This window comes from Tenrec ecaudatus, chromosome 1 (assembly GCF_050624435.1).
Source record: "Tenrec ecaudatus isolate mTenEca1 chromosome 1, mTenEca1.hap1, whole genome shotgun sequence".
NCBI classification, from domain to species: Eukaryota; Metazoa; Chordata; class Mammalia; order Afrosoricida; family Tenrecidae; genus Tenrec; species Tenrec ecaudatus.
In genome coordinates, this window is record NC_134530.1 from 191,256,957 (window position 1) to 191,275,748 (window position 18,792).

The following is an 18,792-nucleotide window of genomic DNA, read 5'->3' on the forward strand; positions in this document are numbered from 1 at the left end:
TCCTGCCCGCACTAGGATTTTGGATTCCTCGTCACCGGAATTGTGAGACAATACATTGCTCCTGGCTTAAGTCACCCAATCTGTGGTCCTTTATTAGGGCAGCCCTAGGACACTAAGAAAATCCTCAACTCAAGCAGTTCTCAGAGGCCCTCGGCCTGTAGGATGTAAGTTTACAGATTCCTGGCTGGCTGCAGGGACTTCCTAGTTGACGCTCAGGCATGCCCCTGGCCTGCCAGCAAGGAGAACCCTGGACTCCAAACGCGACGTTGGTCCCACCAACGGCCCAGGCTGCGCAAAAGTCAAAGCTGGCAATAGTGTTTAGAAGTGAATTTGTCATGTAAAGACTCAGGGGGTAAAAATTAACTGTGTACTTCTTTTTATGGGTAATGTCACAATCCTGCTGATTGCAATACTCCGCTAGTTCTTGGAGAATTATGTTCACTCTGCCACCCAGTAGACAAACCTTGGTTCTCTCCCAGTAAAAGATTTTCCATCAAGATAAACGGACACACAGGAAGTGTTTATATGAGAGAGTAGTGGATTCGAATAAAAGGGCAGCCTTTGGAATTCAAATCCCACAGCAAGATTTATTAATGCTGTCACAGGCAACTACCTTTCTGAGACTGACTCTTTATGAATGAAATCGGATGAGAAATGATTCCATATCTGTGGGATTCCAGTGCAGTCACTGGCACTTAGTCATGTCTGCATTACATCACAGAAACCTCGGAGCAGCCCCGTGGATCCCACTCCAAGGAGGCCTCAGAATCCCAGGAAAGAGGAGACGGATTTCCTGGTACCTTCCATAACAAGCACCACTCACTCCCATCTGCTGATGAAACCAAGTCCTCAGCAGTATCCTAGAACCACTTGAAGCTCTACATACTTCAAGAGCCCTGCCTTCCAATTGCCGGAGTTAGCAGGAGAGAAGTCAAAGATCACATGGAATCCTTGGACTTATTAAGTTGAAAGAAAGAAAGAAAGAAAGGAAGGAAGAAAGAACAATTGCCGTCGTGTTGATTCAGACTCACGGAGACCCCCTGGGTAGAACTGTTCCATAGAGTTTTCAGAAACAAGTCATCATAGCTTCCTTCCAAGATGCTTCTGACTGGGTTTGAACAGCCAATCTTTCAGTTAGTATTGGAGCACATAGCCATTTGTGTCACCCAGGGATCCCTCATAGTACCTCATCTTACCAAATAAGTCTCAACCCCACAATTTTTAATGTCAACTCTCTCACTCATAAAGATTCCTAACCTATTTTCAAATTTGAAGTCACATTTCAGGAACCATTTGAACATTTAGGATGTGGTAGGGCTGCCCCTGTGAGTTTCAGAGACTGTAACTCATTACTGGAGTAGAAAGTCCACTATTTCTCCTTTGGAGCCGCTAGTGGTTTTGAACTGCTGGCATTGCAAATCACAGCCCAACACAAAACCACTACACCACCAAGGAGATACATGACTGAGAAGATGAGCAGGTTCCTGGCCATGAAGAGCCCTTCGTGCTGAGTCAAGAAGCGGCATTGAAGAATTCATTGTAAGCAGCAGAGTGGAATGTACAATGCCAGGTTTGAGGAAAGGTGAGTTGCTTTGTTGTGTTTGGGGGGGGGCACAATAGGGGGATGCTTGGAAATAAAGAGACAATTTAGTGATTATCTAAAATAACACAGGTGAACAATGGTAAGAGCTTGAACTAAAGATCTCCATAAGAATAGGATGGAAAGGAGGGAAGGCAGTTGAGAACTATTTAGGAGACTGGATCATCAAGATATGGACAGTGGTTAAGGAGAGCAGGTTTCTCTCGTCAATGGCAACTCAAGTTTTGATTCGTGAGTTTTAAGCAATGAGCGTCTACGGATTTAGTCAGTTGTCATTTTGTTTTGTTAGCACATTGCAGTTATTCGTCCTTTTAAAAGGCTAACTAAAATTTAACTGACTCACAAAGAAACATTACCTGTACATAACCTGAAGCACAAAGTTTTCAGGCAGGTACCTTGTAGTGAACTGAAGGGCAGCCCGGAAGACGGTGACAGCACACAGAGCCATAAAGGGTGAGGGAAAAAATACAGACGCCAAGATGCTGTCTGTGGTCCAGACAGGAGATCTGGGATTGGAACAGCATGGGAGATGGGATTCAAAGCTGGGCAACTGCGAAAGGGAAGTGGGATGGTGTCACTGGAGTGTTACCATAAACAAGCCCCAATATTGGAACGCCCAAGAATCTGCCTTGAGGTTGACCCCATTTGGAACTCAGCATTAAAATTTTCAGTCACAAAATACGCGTAGTTCACAGTTGGTTCTTTCTCAATCTGGTCGTTCTGACTTATCCCAGGCTCTTTTGTCCAGCTTCACTGACTGGAACAAAACGGCCCACCTGAGAACACAGAAGAGGAAGTCTGGCAATGAGCTGCAGAATGTAGTCCTCACGTACGAGCACAAGGCTTTAGAGTCGAGGTAGGACGGGATGAAAGCAAAATTTCAAGAAGAAGAATCCATCAGCCATGTGCAAAATGGATTAACTCGACTGAAATCCACTCACGTGCTGAAGTACTTCTGTCACTCTAACTGGATCTTTCACTCTCCCTTTTGGTACATCTTCAAACTCTGCTCCCTCTGAACCGCTGGGCCATGAGTTGGAATTCCTCAGTGGAGTTGTTGCTGTTCTCACAAGTCGCATGGGGAGGTGCTGCCAGGCAGCATCAAGTTCCCCGGGGCGAGTGGTGCCAAATATCCTGCAGCTAAGTAGACAGTCCCGTGCAGCAAGGGTCACCCTGCCCCAAATGCCAAGGCCATCCTTGTTAAGAAACACAGCATTTGATCTCTTAGGCTGCCCTATCTTTTTCTTCTACGAATTTCCTTCTTCCATTTACCACCAGGCTCCCTGCCAGCTGCTTGATGAGCAGGTTAAATGGTCACTCAACTGTCATCAAACTCCTTCTCCCTTTCAGGAAACAGTGAAAGAGCGCCAACCTCCATTGTTGACCTAGTTCCACAGCACTTCAAACTTCCACAGTGCTTCACAACAGTCTCGGTCAGTGAGTTCCCATGTCAACACATGGAGGAACTTAGTTTTTGTTGTTACTGGTTAGCCGATGGGGAGACTCAAGTTCAGGAGATCTGGCAGCTGATCATGTCTCTGCCATTTTTTCAATGCACAGAGTCAGATCTGGGGAAGCAATGTTGAACTTCGCCATACTTCATTCACACTTTCATTCTTTCATAGGATGCCCACTAGGTAGTGTGCTGTTTGTGACTAGATTTTAATAGCAACATCCTTTGCTTGGGGGAATTTAATATACATGTTGGTGCCTACTTATGAAAAAGTGAATCTTCCTCATTATAGTATTGAATGTATGAGTGTACTCATATTTTTAAAATATCTCTTTAAATATTGAATAGTTTTGGCCAGGTCTATGACCAACTTCTTTGACATTGGTTATGTTTTACTTTGTATTATTGGCTCCCTTTCTGAGAAAATTCTTCCTAATGGAGCGAAAGTGTCTTGAAGGTCAAACTGTTTATTCTATGCATTTCTCCAGACACTGTAAAACCCATTGCCACGCAGCTGATTCGGACTCATGGGAACCCGATATGAGTTTCCAAGGATTTGTAAATCTTGACAGAAGACAACAGCCTTATGTTTCCCCATAGAGCTGCTAGTGAGTTCGAAGTGCCCATCTTGCCATTAGCAGCCCAACGCTTACCTGAAAGCACCTCCAGAACCCATATAGCACCACTAGTATTTAGTTTGTGATAATTAATAAATATTTGGTAATTAATTAGTATTCAAGTCGATGAACTATTCCACATTAGAGGAGGCTGTACTTACTGGGAATTGTAATATAGACCCAGCAATTTACTTATTTGTTTAAAGAGTCACAAAACATTGCAGTGAGTTACAGTATTCTCCCTGCTGCTCTTTGCTTCCTTTAACCAACACCCATCTCTAAACCATGGACATTTCTCTCATAACCATGAAGGCCCTGACTCTACACCTGCCCCTCCCCCTGGCTTTTCTTCCACTCAGAAATGCATTGTACCAAACAGAGCTGATTACTTGCCCGATAGGGAGGTAATAGACTGAAAACCCAGTCACTGTTCTTCATTCCTTCCGATGTCTTTGCCCTTTCTAATGTGCACAATCTCTCATCAAGATTCAGGGCCTATTTCCCATCTCCTGGAATGCACTCTTGTGACTTACTTTGGTCGGTAAGAATGTGTCAGATGTGACGATGCTTAAATATCCAAGCTTAAATGTCAAGAAATCTTGAGTACTAGTCTCCTGGAATCCTGCCCAGGCACCGTTTAGAACAAGCCCAGTTGGTGTGCTTGATGATGAGATTTTCAGGACCCATCTCTCCCAACCCCTTCACCAATAGGCAGTTGGTTGTCAGATGTGTGAATGAATTCGCATGCACCAGTCAGCCTCCCCTGGGCCCATCTGCTGACTATAGATATGGACAGGTACAGCCAAGTCTGCCCCGGATCAGCAGAATCCTCCAGCTACTCATCAGCTCGTATTTACTGTTGAAAGTCATTGACTTCTGGAATGATTTGTTGCGTAACACGATTTAATTAATAAATACTTTTAAGAGGTCTTTTTAAAACCCTGATCAAGTTTTTTTTAATTGCCTTAACTTAAATTGTCTTTAAATAACATCAAGAGATCTTTTCTTTGCTTTCCAAGTCATCATTTCTCCAAAATCTTCAAAGAATGCACATAATTAATTATTCAGATAATTGACGCTCACATTAAAATATCACATCTTTAAGCCTCAAGATACAGACAATCATTAATAAAACTGAGAGACAAATAGATCACCAATTGTATTTTGCTATGATTCAGTGTGAAATCAAGCTGTTCTCCTTTATGGAACAATACCAATGAATAAATGGCAAAGATACAAATGGAATAAAATAATCACCCTGTGCAATGAACAATGCAATTCTTGATTCAGGCAAGGGTCACCAGAGGATGCTAAAACCAGTAGACAATAGGTTTGGAGAAACAGGATAGTTAAGTCATCTCTAAATAACATCCCCCTGATTACTTATTACTTTGAGTGTAGAAAAAATGTATCTTTACAATAACAAAAAATGTAGCAGCCATCGCCTAAGCTGTGCTGCCAACAATGGGACAAGCTGACAACGATCAGCCTGCTGGTGTCATACAATGGGAGGAGACGCAAACGACTCATAAATACGTGAAGAGATGCTCTCCCAGAAATATGATCGATTTAAACAATTTAAATACACACACAGGGATCAATTTGGCAAACGTAATTAAATTCATGAATATGTGGAGAAATAGGAAACCTGGGACAGTGCTTGGAGTTGAGGAAGGTGGAGATGCCAGGCTGGAGCGCAACTTAGCAGTACCGTGAGATTAAGATTCAGTCTGTAACCCACCACCCCACTCCAGGGCTGGTACCTCAGGAATGCTCGCTAATAGGAGCACAGAAAAGAAGGGACCTCACAGGACTGTTTGTGGCAGCAAAGCACTGAGCCAATATTGGTGACTGTAAATGAGGTTGTTGACAAAATATGGTGGGTGCATGCTCCAGACAGCAGTCTAGCAAAAGACGTAACCACGTGCCTGCTTAACAACGTGATGATGCCTGACCGAATAGGCTGAATTATGATTCATGCAAGTGTGCTTAATTTTTATAATTTATCATATTTCTGGTAAAGCCAGTCAAAATCAAACAAAGAACTATATCAAGGCTGGGAAACTGTTTTCTGTTAAGGGACATTTGGATTGGTATGTCATTTAAGGATCATACAAAAATGTCAAGTTAAAAATTAGCCTGCTCTCTTTGTTCAAACATTAACCTATGGGGTGGCTAGAACAGCTTCTCTTTTGAACATATGCCGTCAGCTGGTATTCATGATCTGACGAGCCCTATACCGCCTGCTGGAGCCTTGGCGACATAGTGATTACACATGGGGCTGCTAAAGCGAGGTAACTCCCAGCCAATCCAGGGAGAAAGACGAGACAGTCACAGAAACGCACAGGGGCCGTTCTACCCTGTCTTAAAGAGTCCCTATGCGTTGGCATGGGCTCTCTGGCAGTGAATTTGACATTTTGTTTTGTTTTTTTTCATACAGCCCAGGGGCCAGATGTTCCCCACTCCTGAATTGAAATGCTATTTATATGAATTAAAATGACATGCATTACAATGACACATTCTAAACCTTCGTATGTGGGTTTATTACACATTGAGGGAGTGAGGCGTGGGCACAGGGATGGGGCATAAAATAAAATAAGACACGTGAGCCACCATGAATAGGTGACGTCATGAGCTCGGAAGGGTGATGACTTCCACCTGCTTGCACCTGAGGTCCATCTGAAGGGAAAGGAGGAGGCGGCAGCTCCGGATGAGCGCTTGGGGAGGTCGCCCCTGAGCTCAGAGCACAAGCTGGAGTATCAAGACATGGAGGAGCATCTCAATGTCTACCCAGTGGCCCTTCTTCTTTAAGTACCGGTTACAAATGAAGCCCATGCTTAATGGCCAGCGACGTCATTCTCAGATAAGCAAGACATTGCTGTTCTACGTTTCATCACCCTAAACTATAAGACCTACAGTATTAAGAGTACTTCTCTCCAAAGTCTTTAAGCCCTCGACCACCTACTTTTCACTCGATCACAGCATCCCTCCACCTCCTGGGCATAAACCGAGTAAAAAACTATTTTCCCCCTTTGGGTAGCAGGGGGCAGCCTCACTCAGTCGCCATGATCCCAGCATCCCAGCCAGCTAGGAGGATTTAAATTTATGCTTCAGCAAAAATACTAATTCTCGTGCACTTTGAACCCAGGGGGCCGTTTGTAAATAATGAGAAATATACATTCCAAATCCGTGAACGGCCGAGGGAGACCTGCCCCGTGATGGTCCCTTGGTGCCCTCGGAGAGTCACTGCAGCTTTGTGCGGTCTTTAATAGAAGCTCTGGGGAGGGAAAAGCCACGCCGGCCACGAGCAAACCTTGCTCACTTTGATTGACAATTGGGCCCGTGGCTTAGATCACGGCAGCACTGACTCGAGCCCATCTCGGAAGATTGAAATTCTAAACGAAGCTGTTGATTTCAAAGCTTTTAATGATTCAAATTTTCAATCAGCAGGGTTCTTTCCAGCTCATTATCCACCGGCTCTGTGGCTCCACCAATGTGAGCCACCCATCTCCTTCTTCATGTCTCCAGTAATACAGTCCTGTCCATCACTGTACCCAGCCAAACGATATACGCTCCTTTAACCTTCATTTCCTAGGGCAGGATTCCAAGAAGCACCGGGAAGAAAGGGAAAATGCCCCACATCTCCCAATCCTCCTGAAATGTCTGCATCAGATCAAGCCAATAAGTCCTTAACACGACCGAAGTGATGGGCGATGGGATGCAGGCTGGCAGCTCTGTCTGTCACAAGGGAGGAGGAGACCGAAAGGAAAAGACGAGAATCTTCAGCCTCAAGTCAGAAGTGTGTCCATATCCCGGCGTCATTTCACCTCGGGAAGTTGGAGTGAAAATAACTTGGCTTTGAAACACACATAGGCTATTCAGGCAAGCAGCCGGCAATTACAAGTGTGAAGCGGAGGTACAGGAGTGGGTTCCTACTGTGTAAAATTGCATGTTATTGAATTGATTGAGTTGTCATTCAGAAAAGGTGATTTTAGAAATGAAGTGAGCAGAGAAATAAATAGAGTAGAAATTCAGATAAAATTCATTCAGGTTATTGCAACTGGTATCTGTGAAACCAAAGGATTGCACTTGTGAAGGTAATGTTATTAAACAACATGAAAGGTTATTCCCCGCTACCCTTTCCTGTAACTATCCTGGTTTTTTGTTTTTTTTTTTGGGGGGGGGGGTTTGCCTTCTTGACTGACAGGCCCTCACTGAACACTGGAATCCGAGCCCGCCACGCTGTGCTAATACTAAGAAGCCAGCGTGGTATCTTAAAGGTTTTCTGAGAGCAGTGGTTCTCAACCTTCCTAATGCCGTGACCCTTTAATACAGTTCCTCATGTTGCAGTGACGCCCCCAACCATGAAATTATTTTTGTTGCTACTTCATAACTGTCATTTTGCTACTGTTATGAATCAGATGACTCCTGTGAAAGGGTCATTTGACTCCCCAACAGGTCGCAACCCACAGATTGAGAACCGCTGTCCTAGAGCCTAATTCCCATGTTCTCTCCCCAGCCATGACCCACCCTCATCTCCAGCTGCTTCAAGGTCACTGCCAGATCCTGGCTCCTGAGGCTGACCAGTGGTAGGAACTGGAGAGAACGGAGACACATTTACTGTACCTTGTGAAGTGTTGGTGGGGGGCAGCCAAGGAGGATCCCCCTGGGTTGTGTTTTGTGTGCAGTAGTTGCTCAACAAAAATGCACTCAATAAAAAGAATCATGAGCATTTGAGTCGACAGTGACTCCTAGAGAGACCCCATGTACAGCAGAAGGAAACCCCGCCCAGTCCTTGCCATTGCACACATTGTTGTCATGTTTAGCGTCATTGTTGCAGCCATGGTGTCCATCCTTCTTGTCAAGGGTCTTCCTCTTTTTCGCTGCCTATCTACTTTACCCAGCATGATGTCATTTCCAGAGACTGAGCTGATACACGTCCAATATATGTGAGACTAAGTTTCATTATCCTTGCTTCTAAGGAGCATGCCAGCTGTGATTCTTCCAACACAGACCTGCGCTTTTGCTGGTCCGTGGTACTTCCAATATCCTTCACTAAAGCTACCTTGGGCAGCATCACACCAGGATGGGGAGAACTATGCGCTGCACATGCGGGACCTCCAGGCTGGCCCCAGTTACACAGAGCCCACAAAGATTGCTGGCCCTATGCTCCAGTCCACATACCCACCTTCCAAAACTGCCTCGCAAGGAAGCATGGCAGATGTCCTGGATTTCCTCTTGAAGGCTGTCTTAGGTGGCTGCCAGCCCTGTGGAAAGAGCCCTAACAAGAAGGGTCTACAGTAGACCTAGACTCCACTCTCAGCTCTCTGTGACCTGTGAATAACCTTGGACAAGCCACTTCACTTCTCCTAGTCACATAACAAGGGGAATAGTTGACGATAAAGGAGACTCCTCAAAGTTGGGGGCGGAGGGAACTCACTGCCATCGAGTCAATGCCGACTCACAGCGACCCTGTAGGAAAGACAGGGTAGAACTGCGCCTGTGAGTTTCCAAGACTGTAACTCTTACAGGAATGGAGTAGAAAACCTTGTCTTCCTCCCTCGAGGTGACTGTTGGTTTTGAACTGCTGACTTATGGTTAACAGCCGAATGCCTAACTACTGTGACGTCAGGGCTCCTCATGAACAAGGAAGTCCCCTGTGAAGAACGCAGCACTGTGTACTTGTGTAGGGAGGTGCATTTTATGTTGATTCCAATATTACATTTGAATTTTCTGTAATTCTACAAAGAAGCCTTGAGTTTTGTGTTCAAGAAATTTTTGCAGCATCGAGCAAGCCAAACGAGTTGGTGGGGGGGGGGGGCAGAGAGGCTGCCTGGGCCACTGACATCACCCTGCACGTGGCATCTACCTGACGCACCTGCGCTTGACGCGAGCCCCACTATGAGTCGTGATCAGCACCCTCCGTAGGAAGCACATTTAAGTTTTGCTGGAGGGTATGCAAATGAAACCTTCAGGAAGGTAAACTGTTGCTCCGTTTCACAGCCTATTCACACGCAACTTTTATGATCCGTGATGATCTATGGGTTTGGAAGTCCTGGGCTGTCGCTCCATGCCTCATCCTCTAAGTGACTGGCTGATAAATGGTTATTTACCCACTAGCTTTCACGGCCCATGAAAGCCTTTAAACTGGAACGCTGGGCCCTAACTACCCATTAGCCATCATAGTAATTCTTCTTAGTGTGACATGGGCTGCGTTGCCTGACAGCCATGATATTCTGGATGGAAGGCTGGGTTTGACAAGGAGGAGCCTTGCTCCACTCTAGGGGGTTGGGGTTGTAGTGCCTTGTCCACACCTAACTGTTGATGTGTCACGGTGTGACAAAATGTGGCATGCATCCCAAGCACTCAACTCATGTCACAAATATGAAGAAGCTCCAGGATGGGACTTCGGTGCCATCAATCGCCCCTGGTAATAAATCAAGAGTGCGTTCTCGGTCCCCACCATCTACTGGTTTCACATCAAAGTGACTGTGTTCAGCTGATTGTCTGAGCTTAAGGCTCAAACAAGGGAGTCAATTACACCCGTCTCCATTTCCTGGGACATCTGTGTGAGCACTTCTGAGCTATAAAGCAAGTCACCGTTCCACTCTGGAGGAAAGTGGCAGTCTGCGGCTTACTAATGGGATGGAACCAAATTTTGCTTGGAATTTTTAGAAGAACTGATAGGGTAAATCGTGGTTTGAAAGTGTAGCAATGGCTAGAGCTCCCCACAACTTGCCATACCCCCAAGAAGCCATTAATTCAGTGACTGTTTCTATAGTTTTACCTATCCTGGATTTTATATACGGAAAAGCATACTAAAAAACAATAACAATGTAAAACAGGAAAACCTCAATCAAAAAAGAAAGTAGGAAAGTATTAAAAACTAGAACAATTTTAAAATAGGTCAAAAGGGAGAGCAAATGATCAGGTGTTAAATTTTAACCTTGCTGCATCTGCAATAACGCACTTTCCAATGCAGGCTGCATGCGAGCAGGCTGCTCACACCCCTGGTCTATGTTTAGGAGGAATTCGCTGGAGGAATAATCCACTGGTATTTCCCTTTCACTTTTTTTTATCTGAAGCTACTTTCAAATTGCTCAAAATGGAGATAAAATGATTTTAATTTTGGTTCATTTTTACCTTAACTACGTCTGCCATAAATCAAATTTACAGAGCTCCTGGTCTGGTAGCAAGGTATTCACTGTGGTCAGAGGGAATTCGCCAGGGCCTTCCTTAATCCATGTGTGGAAGCTGCAAATGGATGTGGGGCTTCCTTTGTCCTCCATAGCCTTCCACAAACTGGGTGTTCACAATTTAAGTTCTGATACCATTTCCTCCTACAGATTTGGATATTATTATGCATGTACCTTGGATCACACAGGTTGATGGACTTAGTTGATGCCTCCCTGAGATGGCTGCTTATTTGAAGATAAAGCCTTTAAAGACCCCAGACACTATTCTTTCGGATAGCCAGGCATCATCTAGTTTCTTTGCCATACTTTTCTATAACACCCGTACCTTCAGTGGTCTCTTCATGAGTGCACTCATGAAGGGCATCAAGCAAGGCCACGTCATGAAAACTAATTGTTCTTAGTTGAAAACAGAATTAAGTGCAAACCCAAAGCTCACTCATATAACTATGGTTATTATGTCACTCTAGAGACCTCATGATCGTGTTGTGTTAGAGAACATGATAATAACTTTTTTAATAGCAGTTGCCTTTGAGGACTCCAGCTCATAGCAACCCCCTGTGTGTGAGGCCCAGTAGAACTGTGCTCCATTGGGGTTCCAGTGGCTGATTTTGTCAGCAGTAGGCTGCCGGTTCTTTCTCTTGAGGTATCTCTCAGGTAGAGCTGGATGACTAAGCTTTCCACTACCAACCACCACTGGCACCACCAAGGAAGGGGCTCCTGTAATAACAATGACCACCATGTCATGAGCATTTTATTGCGTGCCAGAAACTGTGCTAAGCACGGTACACGGAATACTCATGTGACTCTCACAGCAAGCCCACACGATGAAGTCTGTCTTCTCCATTTCACAGCTGAGAATACTGAGGCTCAGGGAGGTGAGCAGACTTGCCACAGTGCTACAAAGTTAATAAGCAACCAAGGTGAGGCATGAAATCTATACTCTCAAGTCCTCCTCCAACTTCAGTGGTAACTAGCTGGTGATATTGGGGGAGGAGGAGCATGTAATACTTTTCCTTTTTTTCCAAATTTGAAAATGGTTCTGGGGGACATGGGAGAGGGGGAGGTAGGGGAAAGGAGGTGGTGTTGACCAACCCAGGGGCAAGGGAACAGCAAGCGATCCAAAATTAGTAGAAAGGAGGGTATGAGAGGCCTGACAGGGTTTGATCAAGGGCAATGTAACCAAGAGGAATTACTGAAACCCAAATGAAGGCTGAAATGATAGTGTAAGAAGAGGAAAGTAAAATGAAATAGAACAAAGAGCTAAGAGGCAAAGGGCATTGATAGGTGTCTACATACAGGCATGTACATATGTAAATATATTTACATAGGATGATGGGGAAATAGATCTACGTGCATAGATTTAAAGGTTTAGTATTAAAGCAGCAGATGGACATTGGACCTCCCCTCAAGTACTTACTTGATTAAAGAACACTTTGTTCTATTAAACTGGCATTCCATGATGCGCACCTTCCCAACACAATCACTGAAGACAAATGTGTGCATAAGCAAATGTGGTGAAGAAAGCTCAGAGTGCCTGGCTATCAAAAGATATAGTGTCTGGGGTCTTAAAGGCTTGCAGATAAACAAGCAGCCATCTAGCTCAGAGCAACAAAGCCCACATGAAAGAAACACACCAGCCTGTGTGATCATGGGGTGTCAAAGGGACCAGGTATCAGGCATCAAAGAACAAAAAGTCATATCATGGTGTGCCCACCTTCCCAATATGATCATTGAAGACAAATGAGTGCAAAAACAAATGTGGAGACCCAAAACCCATCTGTAGGTAACAGGACACTCCCTTACAGAAGGGTCACGGGGAGGAGACAAGCCATTCAGCATGCAGTATAGCAAAAATGAAACATACAACTTTCCTCTAATTTTAAATGCCCCCCCCCCACTATTATGATCCCAATTCAACCTTACAAATATGGCTAGACCAGACGATGTACACTGGTACAGACAGGAGCCAGAAGCACAGGGAATCCAGGACAGATGATCCCTTCAGGACCAGTGGTGAGAGTGGGGACACTGGAGGGTGGAGGGAAGGTGGGATATAAAGGGAGAACCAATTATAAGGATCTATATATAACCTCCTCCCTGGAGGATGGAAAACAGAAAAGTAGGTGAAGGGAGATGTTGGACAGTGTAAGACATGACAAAATAATAATAATCTATAAATTATCAAGGGTTCATGATGGAGGAGGTAATAGGGAGGTAGGGGTAAAAATGAGGAGCTGATTTCAGTGGCTTAAGTGGAGAACAAATATTTTGAGAATGATGAGGGCAACAAATATACAAATGTACTTGACACAATTGATGTATGTATGGATTGTAGTAAGAGTTGTATGAGCCCCCAATAAAATATTTTTTTTAAAAAGAAAAGAAAGAAAATGAATCATTTTAATTGTAGAATAAGAGAAACTTTTGGGAGTTAGCTTCAAAAACAAACAAAGTCACTGCCATCAAGTGGATGCCAGCTCACAACAACCTTATAGGACAGAATAGAACTGCCCCTGTGTAACTCACCATGGGAGGAGAAAGCCCTGTCCAGATCAGTGTTAATTACATACAGCAGATGTATGAGAATGTGAGACTACACAGGAGCCCGTGTGGAAGATAAGAAGGAAGAATATGGAAAATAAGAGACTCAATGTAGAAAAGGGTGTCAAAGAGGGAAGAGGAAGAGGATAGGTGAAGAGAAATCACAAGAGCGAATTCTCTGAGAGGACAAACAGTGTGGACGTGTGGAGATCAAGGCGACGGGCAGTCCAGGCAGAAAGGACAGCAGGAGCAAAAGCATAAGAGGAAAACCTATCGAACAGGGAGCTTGAGAGAGTCATGGGGAGAAGTTGGAATTAGGTGAGAAAAGACTTTGAAAGTCCGATGAAAATATTTGGACTTTCTCTCATCTCCTAAGTCAGTACCACTTGTTACCTCATGTGGATTTCATAACCTAAACATGTAATGAATGCTAAAACGTCTCTGTTGTCGATTGGAAAAAGAAAGAAGCAATTTCTGGCACCTACAAAGCCCTTTTGTTCACAAAAAAATAAGGGAATTACTTAAGTGTCATATTATAATAAGAGTCTTCTCTTCCTTTGAAATCATAAAACAAGATGATTTTCACCTTTTCAAAGCTCTAATGCTCATCCAGCACCTAAATGTGTTAGTAGCACTCAGCGACATGTGATCAGGGACCATGTCATCCATTGCTTGTTTTTATTTGGTTTGTTGTCCTTGACGGGACCCGACATCGTCTCCAAGCTCAGCAGGTACTCGGGAAATTTTGGTAGCCGATGTTCTGGATCAATCACCATTCTCGGCAGGTCACTAGGATATTAAGTAGGGAAATGGAGGCAGAAGCTCAATTATGAGCCAACCTGGTGACATGAAATAGGGTGCCATGTGGAAAGTTCTGGAGCACTCAGGACTCAGCTCACCCCAAGAAAATCTCTAATGCCACGTCTCTCCCCTCGCTGCTCATTTGACTGCCAGGCACAAAACTGCAGAAACAAAGACCAAGAAGATAGGCTTCATGCCCACAGGAACTCATCGTCTTGTCAAAACAGCCTTACTTACCTCTGTAGTCCTGCCCTGAGAGGATGGCAGGGTGAATGCGTAGGTGGCAGGGACAAAGACCAGGGCAAGGACCCTCCTACCAATGTACAAATGTTCTTCACGGTCCTTCAGCAACTGTGCAAGGAGGGAGTCTCCTTTCCCGCGTTTTGCGGTGAGAGGAAGAAGGGAGGTTTGTTGTGGCTTTGATTTGGCTTGACCGTTGTGCTACATGGCCACCTTCCAGGCCTAGTTCGGACTCCCCTACATCTTGGACTTCGTCCCCATCCTTGCACAGCTATATTGGACATCTTCAGTTCCCCCAAAGTATAACAATCTTTCTACTTCAACACTGGTGCATATTCTTCCTTGTTGATAGACATCTTCTATCCACGTTTCTCTCTCTGCTTCCGTCTCACTAACTCAGCTTCACAGTGGAGTGACTGTCTTTGGGGCTTCTCAGGCCAGGAGCCTGTTGTTCCTCCTTTGTAACTCTCGCCGTGGGTGTAGTTAGTTGTTTATCGTCCACTAGATCATGAAGTGTATCCAGTTTTGTCTGTGCTTGTTTGTGTGTCCTGAGCACCAGCACAGTCAGGCACACATCAGGTGTTTGCCATAAATAGTCAATTATGGGAAATGTAGATGGACTAAAATTTAGTACCTGATCATTGGATCTCCATTTGACCCAATTAAAAGTTGTTTCCGTTTAAAAAAAAAACTGAAAGGAAGACACATGTGAATCAAGCCTCCAGCGAATCCCCTCTGACTGTGAACCAGCAATGTGAATGGGCTTGTTATCATGCGGAGAGGTGCACTGGAAAATGGATTACTGCAGATGTGGTTAGTTTAATACTTAGCACCTTATCATCATTGATTTCCCTTTTGATCCATTTTAAATTTTTTCTAGTTTTTAATATTTTCTCTTTTCCTTACAATTGATATTTTTCTCATTTATTTTGTTATTTTTGTTGAGGTTTTGTTATATTTTTCTGTATATGAAATCCACGACCGGTAAATCTATACCGACCATAAGGGAGGTTGGGGGGAAATGAGAAATTAATGACAATGAGAACAAAAGAGAAGACAATGTTCCCAGATTGATAGGTGATGATTATACAACTCTTTTTAATATGGCTGAACTATTGACTTGTGTGAGATAAGAATGATATGTCAGTAGAACTCTTTATATGTATGTTAAATGAGTGAACGAGGGCGCCATGTTTCCATCGCTGTAGAAGACCTCATTTCTAGACACTTGCATTAGTTAACTGTGAGCTCCTCAAATTAGGACCAAGCCTGGCTTATCTCTGATGCCCTAGGACCTTGCATTGCTGCTAATGCATTATAGCCACTGAAAACGAAGTAAAGAGTTTCCGTTTGGAATGATGATGATCTTTCAGAAACCAATGGTGTTAGTGATTGCAACATTTGATGCATCTGTTGCTGAGTTTGATATATAAGAATAAAGTGACAAATTTGGTGCTACATATTTTACCTCATTAAAGATAGATGGATGGGTAGATGGGTGAGTGGATGGGTGGGAGCAAGAGAGGGAAGAAGGAAGGGAGCGAGGGAGGGAAGGCGGGAAAGAGGCCTGACTGGCTGGGTGGATGTGGACAGGAAGAATATAACATGGGATTTCCTCACAGCAGGCCCTCTCTTTGTCCAGTCGCAGAGATTCCATGCAAACGGTACCTTCTACAGGGAATCTGTCCTCTCAGCCAGAGGCCCGAGTTGCTTTGTGTTTCTTAGCTCCTGCAGGTCTGGGGCCTGGGTCAGCACTTGGCACTTGGCAAGCTCTCCTTTCCCATCCATCCCTTGAGCACTTCAAACTAGAAGCCGTGTCTTCCCTCTCCTCTACTCCCTTCGCTCTTAACTGCTGCACTGAGTAGGTGTTCAATATCTGTTGATTGAGAGGTGATGAGAAATAGAATTTGTTTCACAAAAGGTGTTTTCAATCTTTCCTTGGCTTAAAAAAATAGATTTTCAGGTGTCTGAGAAAGCAGAGTATAAAGGCTCCTGGAAACAGAGGGGAAACCACGTGAACCCCATGCCAAGTATTCGAATCTATGAAAATAGGTGTCTTGTTGATGCTATCAAATGAGAGCAGGCACTTTTGGCCGTCACTCCTTGAGATCAAGCCTGGCTTTGTCAGATGTGCTCAGGTTTCAGAGGGTGCCAGATTAATAGGCAGTGTCTTCCACGCTGGCTTCAAGTAAACAAGTAGACTCATCCCATGAGGGCTGAGTGAGCAGCCTGCTGGAGCACACTGTGACCGGGTCCAGCATCAGTACCACGGCACTACCAGGAGGCCTTGCTTCAGAGATGGGGCCAGCATCTGCCTCCAGGAGGCGTCACTGGCTCTTTGTGCTGGCCCACAGGTAAGGGATGAAAAGCTTGCCTAGCCTTCTAGATGGATCACCTTTCCAGGCGCTCTTCTGAGTCTCTCCACACATTGCCTGGTGGACAGAGACAGGGAAGGCTCCCTCTGAGGGGCTCTTGGGTGTGTCACTAATCCATCTGCTGGTTTCTGTGTCACATTTAATTACTCACTCAATAGAGAATTATCTGTCCTGCGACTGCAGGCTAATGAGACACTGAGAAGCCTTCAAACCAGGGATTACAAACTGCAGCACGTTGCAGCAAGGTCGGCTGCGCTTGTTCTAAAGCTCTGATTACTACATAATCACCTTTTTAACCTGCAAACTTTCATTTCTCATTTTCCAACAGGAAACCGATATAGGGTGTTTTGGAGAAGACAAAGGTGTTGCTTGGTTAGTTGTTTGAACAACGTGGAAGCGTTCATGATCAATATCTAAATCCCCATAGTTGCATTGAAGCAAGCGCTCCCTCAGTCATCTTTCCAATAAATGGATTGACCTTTGCCTCGATGGAAGAAGAGACCACAGCCTCGTGATGGCATTTGGTAGGATGGATACTGTCTTCAATATGTGTGTGTTCCTTCATGCTTTAATGATCAAGGGACCTGTGTGACCCCTTTCTCCCAATTGCTTATCGTGTGTGTCTTCATTTCTTAGTGCTGCTATATCACAAGTGGGTGGTTTCAACAAACAGACATTCATTTTCTCAACTTAGGAGGCTAGAACCCCAAATTCCAGGCACCAGCTCTAGGTTAGACTGGCTATCTGTTGGGTCTGGGGGAAAGTCCTATGAATCATGAGCATGCCGTGCCCAATGTAACAGAATGCTGCCCAGCCCTGGGCCACCCCTCTGATGGGTGGCAGATCAGAGCCTTGTGCCCCACAGGGTTTTCACTAGGTGATTTCCTAAAGTAGATTGTCAGGACTGTCTTCTGAGTCTTTCATCTGAAAACTATTCCGTATCCTAGCAACTCAGACTAGGCCAGCAGAAGGGTGAGGGGCATTGCCTGGGAATTGAACCCAGGTTGCCCACCTGGAAAGCAAACATCCTACCACTTAACTACTTAGGGTCAAATACCCAATCAAAGTAAATATCTTAACCCTTCTCTTGAGCTACTGGGATAAACAGCTTAAATAAATTAGTATCACCAGTTCACTTTACTTTTTTTAAATGTGGCTACTTGATGCTTAAAATTACACAGCAGTATTTACTCCAGATGGGGTCCTTACAATAGCAGCATCGGCATCACCCAGGAGGTCATTAGAGAAATGTGCTGACCCCATGCAAACTTACTAAATCAGAAACGCCAGGGGTGGGACCCAGCAAATTCTGTTTCAAGTTCATGTCCATGACATACATTCAAGTTTGGGAACCACTGGCTTAGAAAAATCGAGACCACCTTGTGGGTCTGATCCTGCCTCCCTTGAAGCTGTGGTCAGGAACAAGATCAGGATTCTTTTCAAAGGAGAAAGGACTGAAAAAGAAAAGATGGTGAACTGATTGCCAACCCTATCAGCTGTAATCACTATATCTGTTTTCTCTTTTGAGCAGAAAAAGAGTCCTCTCCTATTACAAGCTTTCATCGCTCATACCTGTAACCAAGTGGTCAAATGAATATTTGTGGATACTGTTATGGATCACTTTGTGTCCCCCAGGACAGGTAACTCCCAGTACCTGTGGAGGTAATCTTATTCCGAAATAGAGGTAATTCATTAGCAGCCATCATCCTGAAGTAGAAAGCCCTTAATCCAACATGGCTGATATCCTTTTAAGAAGAAGAGAGATGCAGAGACAGAGGTACAGCGAGGAAAGACAGTCATGTGCATGATCGCTGAAGACAAAGAGGGTGCATAAGCAAATGTGGTGAAGAGAGCAGATGGTACCCCGCTATCAAAAGATATAATGCCTTGGGTCTTAAAGGCTTGATGATAAACAAGCAGTCATCTTGTTGAAAAGCAACAAAGCCCACATGGAAGAAGCACACCAGCC